Consider the following 12,655-nt stretch of genomic DNA (forward strand, 5'->3'; position numbering starts at 1 on the left):
GCCACTGTGCTAAATAAAAACCTTGGATTGTTTTGGTTATTTTCAATGAGTTTGTGTATATGCTCTGCCCTAGCAGTTTTTAGAGCCTGTCTATAGCTGGACATACTGTTTTTCCATGCAATCCTAAAAACTTCTAAGTTAGTTTTTCTCCATTTGCGTTCAAGACTACAAGTTACTTTCTTGAGAGAGTGAGTATTACTGTTATACCATGGTACTGTAATGGGTGTCTGAAGCTGGAATCGAACTCAGGTCTTCTAGTCAACTGAGCTCCCTGTTTACCACTGGGCTATGGTGAGTGATAGATATCCGTTGGACCCAAGAGCAGAAGGATAACAAGCAGGCTTTGTCGATCAAACAAAAGGGTTTTACTGTAGGCTCCAAGTTCCCAAAGAACAACATAAGAGAAGCTGTGCTTCCTCAGTGAAAATACAAAACAAAAGAAGAACAGTAACAAAACCAGAAGTTTAACAAACTTGACTTTCTAGGCAAGGATTACACACGATAGGTTAGCTCAAGATTGAACACAAGTCTAAGGAAGAGGCACACTTAAATAGGCAGAACACCAACAAGATAATGACCAGCAGGTGGTAAAAATCAATTCCTAATTAGTGATGACCCAGAGAGTTCTACAGTGGCTGGGCCACCTAGTGGATGGGAGAGTCATTACACCTCATGAGTGGCAGCGCCAACTAATGGTTGGGAGAGTCATTACATGGGCAGCAACTAGAGGCTGGAGCCTTACAGGAGCCCCTCCTCCACGAACGGCTCCTGAAGTTCCCTTAGCGATGTTGACCATGACGGCGGAACTCCCTGATGAGATCTGGATCGAGGATATCTCGGGCTGGCACCCAGGACCGCTCCTCTGGGCCATACCCCTCCCAGTCCACAAGATACTGGGTCTTCCCACGGACCTGGCGAGAGTCCAACAGTCGACTCACGGTATAGGCTGGCTGACCCCCAATGATGCGAGGAAGTGGAGGGGGTTTCCTAGATGGGGACAAAGGAGAATAGATTACAGGTTTTAAACGGGAGATGTGAAAGGTAGGGTGAATGCGCATGGACTTGGGTAGGAGGAGTCGGTAGGACACTGGGTTGATCCTCTTGAGGATCTTGAAGGGCCCAATGAAGCGAGGCGCTAATTTCCGAGACTCAACATGCAGAGGTAAATCCCTAGTGGATAGCCACACTCTCTGTCCTGGCCTGAAGGATGGTCCAATTCTACGGTGCTGGTTAGCATGCCTCTGCTGTTGTCGAGTGGCTCTTAATAGGGCTGCTCGTGCTCTCCTCCACGCCCTTCGACACCTCTGGACGAGATGAGACGCAGCTGGTACACGGACCTCGGGGTCTGGTTCAGGGAACAGGGGGGGGGAAACCAAACTGACATTCAAAAGGGGACATGCCTAAGGAAGAGTGGTGTAAAGTGTTGTGTGCAAACTCAGCCCAGATCAACTGAGAGCTCCAGGCGGTCTGATTGTTAGACACCAGGCATCTAAGAGTCTTCTCGATCTCCTGGTTGACCCTCTCAGTCTGTCCATTTGATTGGGGGTGAAATCCAGAGGACAGGCTAATGGATGCTCCTATGAGGTTACCGAAAGACCTCCAGAATCGGGAGGTGAATTGTGATCCCCGGTCAGACACCATATCTTGGGGAAAGCCATGGATTCTGAAAACATGTTGCATCAACAATTCCGCAGTCTGGCCTGCTGTGGGAATCTTGGGTAATGGTATTAGGTGACAGGCTTTAGAAAATCGGTCTACCACCACCAGAATTACACAGTTACCTTGAGACTTGGGTAGACCAGTTACAAAGTCCAAAGATATGTGGGACCAGGGGCGTCTAGGGATGGGTAGTGGGTGCAACAGGCCATGAGGGTGGCTTCTGGGTTCCTTGTTCTGGGCACACACAGCACATGCAGCAACAAAAGCCCGAACATCTCGTTGCATGTTGGGCCACCAAAACCTTCTCTGGATGAGTTTCAATGTCCTTGTGCTCCCAGGATGGCCCGAAGAAAGAGAAGCATGGCCCCACTGTAACACATCAGAACGCACAGTATCAGGTACAAAAAGGCGCCCGGGTGGGCCATTACCTGGGTCAGGATGTTGCTGTTGGGCCCTCTTAACTGCGGTCTCAACTCCCCACTGAATAGATGCAACCACTCTGGAGCTGGGTAGGATAGGCTCGGGTTCGCCCTCCACTTCTGGTGGATCGAATTGTCTTGAGAGGGCATCAGGCTTTGAGTTCTTAGAACCTGGGCGATATGAGAGGGTAAAATCAAAACGATTAAAGAAGAGGGCCCAACGAGCCTGATGTGAAGTTAACCTCTTGGCCTCACGGATGTAGGTGAGGTTTCTGTGGTCTGTCCAGATAAGGAATGGGTGCTTGGCCCCCTCCAGCCACTGTCTCCACTCCTCAAGTGCCAGCTTTACTGCCAACAGTTCCCGGTTACCAATGTCATAATTCTTCTCAGCTGGGGAGAGTTGTCGTGAGAAGTAAGCACAAGGGTGAAGCTTGTGGTCATTTCTAGCCCTCTGTGACAGAACAGCTCCTACCCCAACGTCCGAAGCATCCACCTCGACAACAAATGGCAACTCAGGATCTGGGAGAGTCAGAATGGGTGCAGACGTGAAGAGCTGCTTGAGTTGGTTGAATGCCTGATCTGCCCTCTCAGTCCACTTAAAAGGGCTTGATGTCTTCTTGGTAAGAGCGGTCAGGGGTTCGGCAATAGCACTAAAGTTCCTAATAAATCTCCGGTAAAAATTGGCAAATCCCAAAAAGCGTTGGACCTCCTTGGCGGAGCATGGTTGGGGCCAATTAAGAACTGCCTGGATCTTGCCGGGATCCATCTGGAACTTGCCACTAGAGACTATAAAACCAAGGAAAGATACAGTGGGGACATGAAATTCGCTCTTCTCCAACTTGACAAAGAGTCCATTCTTCAGCAGTCGGGACAGGACAGTACGGACATGTTGAACATGTTCTTGATAGGAACAAGAGAAGATGAGAATATCATCGAGATATACAAACACAAACTTGTCAAGCATATCCCGTAGCACATCATTAATAAGTGCCTGAAAAACTGCTGGAGCATTGACTAGTCCAAAGGGCATTACCTGATACTCATAGTGTCCTTTAGGTGTGTTAAAAGCGGTCTTCCATTCATCTCCTTCTCGTATCCTTACAAGGTGGTAGGCATTCCGAAGATCCAATTTAGTGAAAATGGTTGCCCCTTGAAGGAGTTCGAAGGCCGTGGTCATTAGTGGCAGTGGATAACGGTTCCTTACTGTGATGCGATTAAGGCCCCGGTAGTCAATGCACGGCCGAAGACCACCATCCTTTTTCCCCACAAAGAAAAATCCAGCCCCTGCTGGTGACGTAGATGGACGGATAAATCCATTGTTAAGTGCATCACTGATATATTCTTCCATGGCAGCTCTTTCTGGGGCAGAGAGGGAATAAAGTCTCCCTCGAGGAGGGCAGGTACCTGGTAGCAGATCTATTGCAGAGTCATATGGTCTGTGGGGTGGCAGTGAAGCGGCGCGGGTCTTGCTGAAAACTTCACAGAGGTCTCCGTATTCTGAGGGGACTGGAGACAGCTCAGGAGGAACCACTGGGGCGCCGGAGGATACAGGTCTTAGCTTGGGGATCGTTAACAACTCTGTGGATTGGGCTGGTGGCTTGAGAGGGATGGGCAGCAGCTTGGAAGTGGTTGGGGAGTCAGACTTCGCCAGCAACTCGGAAAAATAACAGGGAGAGAGACTTGAAATACCACAATTAGTACCCCAATCAATCACTGCCCTGGCTGTCCAATCTATATGTGGATTATGGAGGGACAACCATGGGAAACCAAGGATTAAGGGGAACTCTGGTGAATGAATCAAGAAAAACTGTATCCTCTCATTATGACAACCGATTTGGAGATGGAGGGGTGTAGTGCACTGACTCACCTGACCAGAGCCCAGAGGTCTCCCGTCCAATGCAGTTATGGTCAGGGGTTCTTGAAGAGAGATGGGCTGAATTCTTAGGTGTCTGGCTAAAGTATAATCCATAAAATCTCCAGCAGCCCCTGAATCTAGAAAGGCCCGAAGCTTATGATGGTGGTTGCCCCATTTCAGTGACACATTGAGTGAAACCCCAGAAGCTGTTGGTTGGGGGAATGTGATTACTCTCGTCCCAGCCCCCCTCTTCTCGGACGAGAGTTGTCTTTTCCCATCAGCTCAGGGCAGTTGGACCTGAAGTGGTCTGGCTTACCACAGTACAAACAGCACTTCTCCCTCATGCGTCGTTCCCTCTCAGCTTGTGACAGTCTGGTCCTCCCCAGTTGCATGGGTTCCTCGAAATTCCTGGGGAGTGGAGGTGCATCAAGGGTACTGCTACAAGCTTGGGGCTCGGGCAGCCGGACCTCCCCACAGCGTTCCCGTCTGCGCTCTCGAATGCGGTTGTCCACCCTGATATAAATGTCAATAAGGGACTCTAGGTCGGGAGCCGGATCCCGGAAGGCCAGTTCATCCTTGAGTTCAGGGGACAGGGCGTGTTGGAACGTTGCTTTCAGGGCTCGTTGGTCCCAACCGCTCTCAGTGGCTAACGTGCGGAACTCAATCGCAAATTCAGCTACACTCCTTGTCCCTTGAGAGATCTGAAGCAGCCTGTGATCAATCTCTCCCCCACTAGCAGGGTGATGAAAGACCCTCCTCATTTCAGCAATAAATTGGTCACAATTGTCAGTAAGTGGGGATTGTTGTTCCCACAAAGCCGTAGCCCAGTCCAGAGCTTTTCCAGTGAGCAGAGTGATGATGTATGCAACCTTACTGCTCTCCGTAGGGAAACTGTTAGGTTGTAAGCCAAATACTAGAGTGCACTGAGTGACAAAGCCCCGACATCTCTCAGGATTCCCATCATACCTCTCTGGTGCAGGTAGTTTTGTCTCAGACAGGAGCCCAGGAACTGGAGGTGCGGGTCTCACAGCTGGAACGTTAAACACTGGAGAGGTTCAATCTTGCTGTAATGGGTGTCTGAAGCTGGAATCGAACTCAGGTCTTCTAGTCAACTGAGCTCCCTGTTTACCACTGGGCTATGGTGAGTGATAGATATCCGTTGGACCCAAGAGCAGAAGGATAACAAGCAGGCTTTGTCGATCAAACAAAAGGGTTTTACTGTAGGCTCCAAGTTCCCAAAGAACAACATAAGAGAAGCTGTGCTTCCTCAGTGAAAATACAAAACAAAAGAAGAACAGTAACAAAACCAGAAGTTTAACAAACTTGACTTTCTAGGCAAGGATTACACACGCTAGGTTAGCTCAAGATTGAACACAAGTCTAAGGAAGAGGCACACTTATATAGGCAGAACACCAACAAGATAATGACCAGCAGGTGGTAAAAATCAATTCCTAATTAGTGATGACCCAGAGAGTTCTACAGTGGCTGGGCCACCTAGTGGATGGGAGAGTCATTACACCTCATGAGTGGCAGCGCCAACTAATGTTTGGGAGAGTCATTACATGGGCAGCAACTAGAGGCTGGAGCCTTACAGGTACAGTACGTTTTTCTCTAAATTTTTTCAATTTGATTGGGGCAACAGCTTCTAATGTATTAGAGAAAATAGTGCCCATGTTGTCAGTAATTTCGTCTAATTCATGTGTATTTTTGGGTACAAATAGCAGTTGAGATAGATCAGGCAGGTTATTTGCGAATCTTTCTTTGGTGGCTGGAACAATAGTTCTGCCCAGACGATATCGCTGTGACATATAGTTAATATCAGTTATACGCAGCATGCACGATACAAGGAAATGGTCTATAATATCATCACTTTGAGGTACAATATCTATAGCAGTAAGATCGATTCCATGAGATATAATATTAAATCTAGTGTATGATTAAAACGATGAGTGGGCCCGGTGACATTTTGCTTGACTCCAAAGGAGTTTATTAGGTCAGTAAACGCAAGTCCTAATGCATCATTTGCATTATCAACGTGAATATTAAAATCTCCCATGATTAGCGCCTTATCAACTGTAACTAGAAGGTCTGAGAGGATATCTGCAAATTCTTTTAGGAATTCTGTATACTGTATTCTGTATTCAGAAAGGGAAGGGCTGTATACTGATAGGGTAGTGGGATTCTCGCTATAGGCACCAGCCCCATCCTCTGTCATACCTTTGAACATTGGCTTGAGTATTGGCTGCTTCCTTATATCCTCAGTTGTAACCTGGGTTGCTTTAGAGGTAGAGTGATTATTGCAACCAGCTCACATATAGGAAATAGGGATGTGCTTCCCTTGTGTTAAGATTGTGATATATTTCGCATCCCACTCTTCTACTTCCCACCCTTCTTAGTAAAGGATGGACATTACAGAGGAAAAGTAATTTGGCACAGATTGCATATCACTTTTCAACTGTTGCCTTTTCCAGTATGAAGAGTATGGAGTCAATACTGATGTGCTTCTCTTGTGTCATATAATAGAATCGTATACTAAATGTAGTGCTGAAGAATATTTTCTTGGCACACTTTGGGCCCATTAATACCTATACACACATGAGACAAGAAAGAACAGGGAATGAATTTTTCCAGTTATAGTTTGATATGTTCAATAATTATTTTGCCTCCCCTCTTTACTGCTGCATTTGTCGTTAAATTAATTACTTGACAGTGCCAGTGATTGATACAGTAGTTTGAAGAGGTAACAGGACTGCAACATATTAAAGTGGCCACATGTCCAACTTTTTGTGAGACAGTGACAAATATCTGAATGTTTGTCTTGCATCTTGGAAGTCATAAGCAATGTCTTACATTTCATTTTTGTCTTTATTACAAAAAAAAAATTCCTGGAAGGAAACCACAATAAAAAAGTTGGTCACTCTTTAGTTTAGGAACCAATTCTCACTATTAACTACAACTTTTGCCTTAATAAACTCCTAATTACTGTTTATTAATAGTTAGAAATATAGTTGATTAAAGTATTTTAACGCAACGTTGGAGCGATGAAGTGTCACGTAATGTACACAAACGAGAAAATCCAAAAGCAATGTTTTATTTGGGTAATCCAGAATCATAAATCAGCCAGGCAAAGGTCAAAATCCAGAAAAGCAGTCCAAAACAAGAAACACGACAAACACCAGGGAACACGAAAAAGCAGGATTACATAAACCAAGGACTCCGTGACAATGACAGAAACAAACAGGGTATTATAGACAGGTGCAAACAATATGAGTGGAAACAGCTGTGTACAATGTAGGGATTAGTCCAGATAAAGGCTAGTGTGAAATGCAGTACTGAAGTGGGGTGACGATATGGGGAAGTGAGACCTCTAGTGGACACCCAGGGATACACAGACCAGACACTGTGACATTACCCCACTCTAAGGAGCAGCTTCCAGATCCTCCTCTGAAAACACAAAAAAACAAACCAAAGAGACCAGAAGGGAGGTGGAATGGTGGAGGATCAGGGGGAGGGATGGAGGGCCAGGTCCATCGAGGGGAACAGGGAGAGGAAGTGATGGCTTAGCAGGTCCATGGAGGGGAACAGGTACAGGAAGTGAAAAAACAACAAAAACAAAACAAAGAGACCAGGAGGGAGGTGGAATGGTGGAGGATCAGAAGGAGGGATGGAGGGCCAGGTCCATCGAGGGGGACAGGGAGAGGAAGTGATGGCTTAGCAGGTAGCCAGGGTGGATCAGACAGTTCAGGGGGCCAGGGCGGATCAGAAATTTCAGGGGCCTAGGGCAGTGCCGACAGAGCAGGAATCCAGGGTGGAGCAGGTGGAACTGGAGCCCACCACAGCCAAGCAGACGGGACAGAAGCCCACCAGGGTGGCGCAGATGACCACCACAGCTGTGCCGATGAGACAGAAGCCCACCAGGGCGGAGCAGAGGACCACCACAGCTGAGCAGACGAGACAGAATCCCACCAGGGTGGAGCAAAGGACCACCACAGTGGAGTAGATGGCACAGGAGAGCAAGTCTGGTCAGGTAGGACTGAAACAGAACATGAACAGGTTAATGGCGGCCTCCGTGGCCATGATGAGATGGTAGATGGCCTCCATGGCCATGACAGGGCAGGTGGTGAGTTCATAAGTGGCCTCCATAGCTGTGACGAGAGGGTAGATGGCCTCCGTAGGTTCTGCAGCAGTTGCAGCCACCTCTGGAGGTTCCACCACCGTAACAGTCTCCTTGACAGCAATAAAACAGGCTGAGAGAGCATTGCTGGGTGCAACAGACAGGATGTGACGAGGCTCTGGAAGCTCTGTTGTGATATGATGAAGCTCTGGGAGATCTACTGAGATGTGATGAAGTTCTGGAAGAACAGTAGTGATCTGACTAGGCTCATAAAGACCAACCATGACTTGACCCTGTTCACGGAGATCAACTGTGACCTGACTTTGTTCACAGAGATCAACGGTGACTTGATTTGACTCAGGAGGTTTAACTGTGATTTTACTTTACTCATGGGTGTTAATGGTGACTTGACCTGACTCTGGACGGTCAATGGTGTTCTGACAAACTCTGGGAATTCAGCGGCGACCTGATCAGTGGGGACCTGACTCGACTCTGGAGGGTCCACGGGGACCTGACTCGGGCCTGACTCAACTCTGGAGGGTCCACGGGACCTGACTCGACTCTGGAGGGTCCACGGGACCTGGCTCGACTCTGGAGGGTCCTTGTGCAGTGGCGCTTGGCTGGCGGCATCTTGAGCCGAGGGGTTGGGCTGGCGGCCATCTTGTGCAGTGGCGCTGGGCTGGCGGCCATCTTGTCTGGAGACACAGGCCTAGAGTCGCCCATCGTTTCTGGAGAGACAGGTGTGGCTGGGGTATCCCATTGAGGATGATGGTGTAGGTACCTGGTGAACCTCCAAAAATCCAGGATCTTCAGCACCTTCATCTCCGACTCAGGCACAGGTTCATCCAGGCAGGCGTTAAATAGGTCCTTCAGTGCCTCATCATTATATCCCAGCCCTACTGCCATCGTCCAAAAAATCTGAGCTAAACCACCCACCTCACTCCCCTTTTGACGGAGGGTGGTTAGGTTTAAGAGCCTCCCCCTCCGCTCCTCCATGCTGGCTGGGGAACGGATACGAAATCCCACACTGCTGGATCTGGGCATGATGGAGTCTTTCTGTTATGAATGCACACACGAAACGAGAGATCCAGTTGTGGTGTTTAATAGGGGAATCCAAAAATCAAAATCCAAAACAGAAAAGCAGTTCAAAACAAGAAACATGAAAAACAGGAGGGAACACAAAAAAGCAGGGTGACATAAACCAAGGACTCCATGAAACAGATAACCACAAACAGGGTATATATGGAAAGGTGAAAACGATGAAAGTGGGAACAGCTGAGTGCAATTAACAAGTGTGCAATTAACAGTGATGAATGGGACAAAGGCTTGTGGGAAATGTAGTGCCTGCAGTGGGGTGACTCTATGGGGAAGTGAGACCACTAGTGTACACCAAGGGAAACACAGACAGACACTGTGACACATTTTCATTTCATCATGCCTGCAATGCCTGATAAAGCAGCGTTTGTGAGCGCAGTGCTGCTTTATGTACAGCATTGCAAGGGACCCAGCTATTTTTACCACTCCAAAAGTGGCGTCTAGTTTAAATCAATGCGAAAAGGCAATATGCTAATGTTTCATGTTACATCAACATGAACAGCTTGGGATTTGTTTTAAAAAAAACTTGTTTCAATGATTCAGAGTTGACTCTTTATTTGAGCGACATTAACTTTATACACTGTGCGCTTGCATATTTAAAAGCAGTATGTTTTTATTCAATTAGAGCTGTGTTACACACTACCTACACTACCTAAAAAATCCATAATGGGGCACAAAATGCAAAGGTGAATTCTAATGAGGAATTTGTGTGACCCACCAGCACCCAATATGAGATCCACCAAACAGAGGTTTCTGATCAATTTTTTGATTTGTTAAAATTAATGGAGAATATTTTATACTTTTCTGTGTTTGCTCGACCATTCCAGTGGGTGCTCAAGCTCCTGCCTGTGTTGAGGACTATTGTTGACTACGTGCATCCCCTTCATGGATACAATTTGCACATCTTCTAATGCACAAGTATCAAACTCAAGGCCCGCGGGCCAAATCTGCCCCATCAACTCATTCCATGTGGCCCTTGACATAATTTCATTGCATTGTGAATGTGATTCTGTCATATCTCCGCCTCACTTTTTATAGCCTACTAGCGATAAAATCCTACTAGCGATAACAGACCAAATAATTTAGATATTGCAAAAAATTTGTATACCTGCACCCCCCCCCACCAGTCATTCTTCTCTGCAGATCCTCTCAAGCTTTGTCTGTAGATAGCCATTTTCTAATTTTTCCAGAAATAACTGAAAGTCTGCATGGCTCGAAAACATTAAAAGAGTTGTCCATAAATCATTCTTTAATTGATATGAAAAGTTTTATATAAATACTAAAGACACAGCTCAAATGTGGCAAATTGTACCTCACTTCCTGATGGAATATGTAGTTAATCTTGCATTGTAATGGGTAGTATTTTATTTATGTACTGTATGATTTATCAGTATTGTTCTACAGTATGAATGTGCTCATCAGTAGTGCCATACAATTCTGTGTTAAAATTTTCAAATAGTAAGGGGTTACTCAGTGGATTTATTCAAAGCAGTTATTGTTCTTATTAGAAAAAAAAAAATCTACCTAATCAAAGTGTAGGTGCAGGCATTAAAGATCCCTATAGCCCTATTAGGAAAATAACAGTCCTATTAAATCACCCAGTTAAAAAATACACTAATGCTTATGCTTCTCCTAGTGCCGGCTAATTTCCTGCCATATGGGTATGGAGACATAGTGAACACAATTTCAGATGATGGAAGCTCTGAAGCCATTTTCTTGCAGCAGCCTTTCAAATACTTTGGACGCACGTACAATCAGATCTATGTAAGCATTGGACTAAAACTTTTTGGTTGAGGATATTTCCCTTTTTATTACACCAGTTAATTACACATCAGTTTTTCCTTCAGTAAATATATTTAAATCATGTTTAAGTCTACAACTTGATGTTTTTAAATATATTTTTAAAATAAATCATACGTTTGAGTGGTAGCAAATAATTCTACAGTGATGTGATCTGAATTTTAGGTGAACAACAATGGTCACCTGACTTTTACTCAACCACTGTCTGCCTACGTTCCTTATCTGAACGCTGAAATAGACATCATTGCTCCTCTGTGGACTGACCTTAACAATCGCAACGGTGGAACTATCTCCTACAGAGAGGAGAGAAGTAGTGCTGTACTGGCACAAGTCACTCAAGCTGTTAACCAATATTTCCCTCACATTGGTTTTACCGCTACATCAGCCTTTGTTGCTACCTGGGACAGTGTGCCATACTTCTCTGGTGGAGGGGTAAGAACTAATCTATGATGAATGCTCAGCGTGTTTTCGGTTCTAAAATTTGTGAAACATTTGTTATTTATTTTATTTTGGAATTGTTGTTTTTTGAAGGAGGTTACTTTCCAAGTGGTTTTAGTCTCCAATGGTGACCGCTCTTTCATCCTGATCAACTATGGTGACATTGCACAAACAGGTCAAGTTTGGCTGGTGAGTGGAGTGAAGATCCTTACACAGTTTACATATAGCAGACATGAATGACAAGGAATTACTTATGCCCAATTCATTCCTTATTTGTATGCAAGAGATGATTTTATTTGTAACAGGATTTGACTGAGGTTTTACATGTACTTTTTGTTCTTTTAAAGGCTGGTTATGACACGCTGGACTCTGTCAGTTCTTTCACAATTCCAGCAGCCAGTGCCCCAGAACTCTCATCCAGCAGTAATATCAATGTGAATGGTCGCTGGTCTTTCCATGTTGATGGTTCGCTAAACTGTAAGCCAGAGTTGCCTGTTTGTCGGCAACGTAATACTAACATTTTTAACCATTGCCTTTTAAGAACTTATGTTCATTTGGAAGATGTAAACAATTCATTGATGCTTCTCCTTTTACTAGTGCCGGCTAATTTCCTGCCATATGGGGATGGAGACGTGGTAAATCCCATTTCAGATGATGGAAGTTCTGATGTCATTTACTTGCAGCAGCCTTTCAAATATTTTGGACGCACATACAATCAAATCTATGTAAGCGTTGGGACTATAACTTTTTGGTTGAAGATATTTTTCTTATTATTACATTATTTAATTAGTAGGGCTGCCTTGACTAAATATTTTTCTGGTCGCCCAGTAGACGTTCATGTTAAACGGTTAATCGACTAATCGCACATTTATATTAATAAACCATAAATCATAGTAATTAACATTTAATTGTCTATGTAGCACACAAATAAGGTTTGCCACACAGTGCACCGGCAGAAGTAATTATTATGAATGCATCAGGAAAAAAAGCAAGGAGACTGCCTTAACATTTTAAGAATTCGTTGATAAACCAGTGTTTGCTGTATTTTCAGCGGCAGTGATGAATTGATAATCTCCTCAGTGGATGTGCTTACATTAATGTTTTATACAGATCACATAACCTGAGAATAGAAGTTTTCCATCTGAATTGGTTTGTTTAAAAGCAGACGTTTAGCTTTCTAGAGATAGGGCTATATTTCTTATGCCTGAGGGAACTATACACAGAGTTTAGTTTTATTATTTGATGTGCTCAAGTTCAAAGACTTAGATGAGACGG

This window comes from Carassius gibelio, chromosome A4 (assembly GCF_023724105.1).
Source record: "Carassius gibelio isolate Cgi1373 ecotype wild population from Czech Republic chromosome A4, carGib1.2-hapl.c, whole genome shotgun sequence".
NCBI lineage: Eukaryota > Metazoa > Chordata > Actinopteri > Cypriniformes > Cyprinidae > Carassius > Carassius gibelio.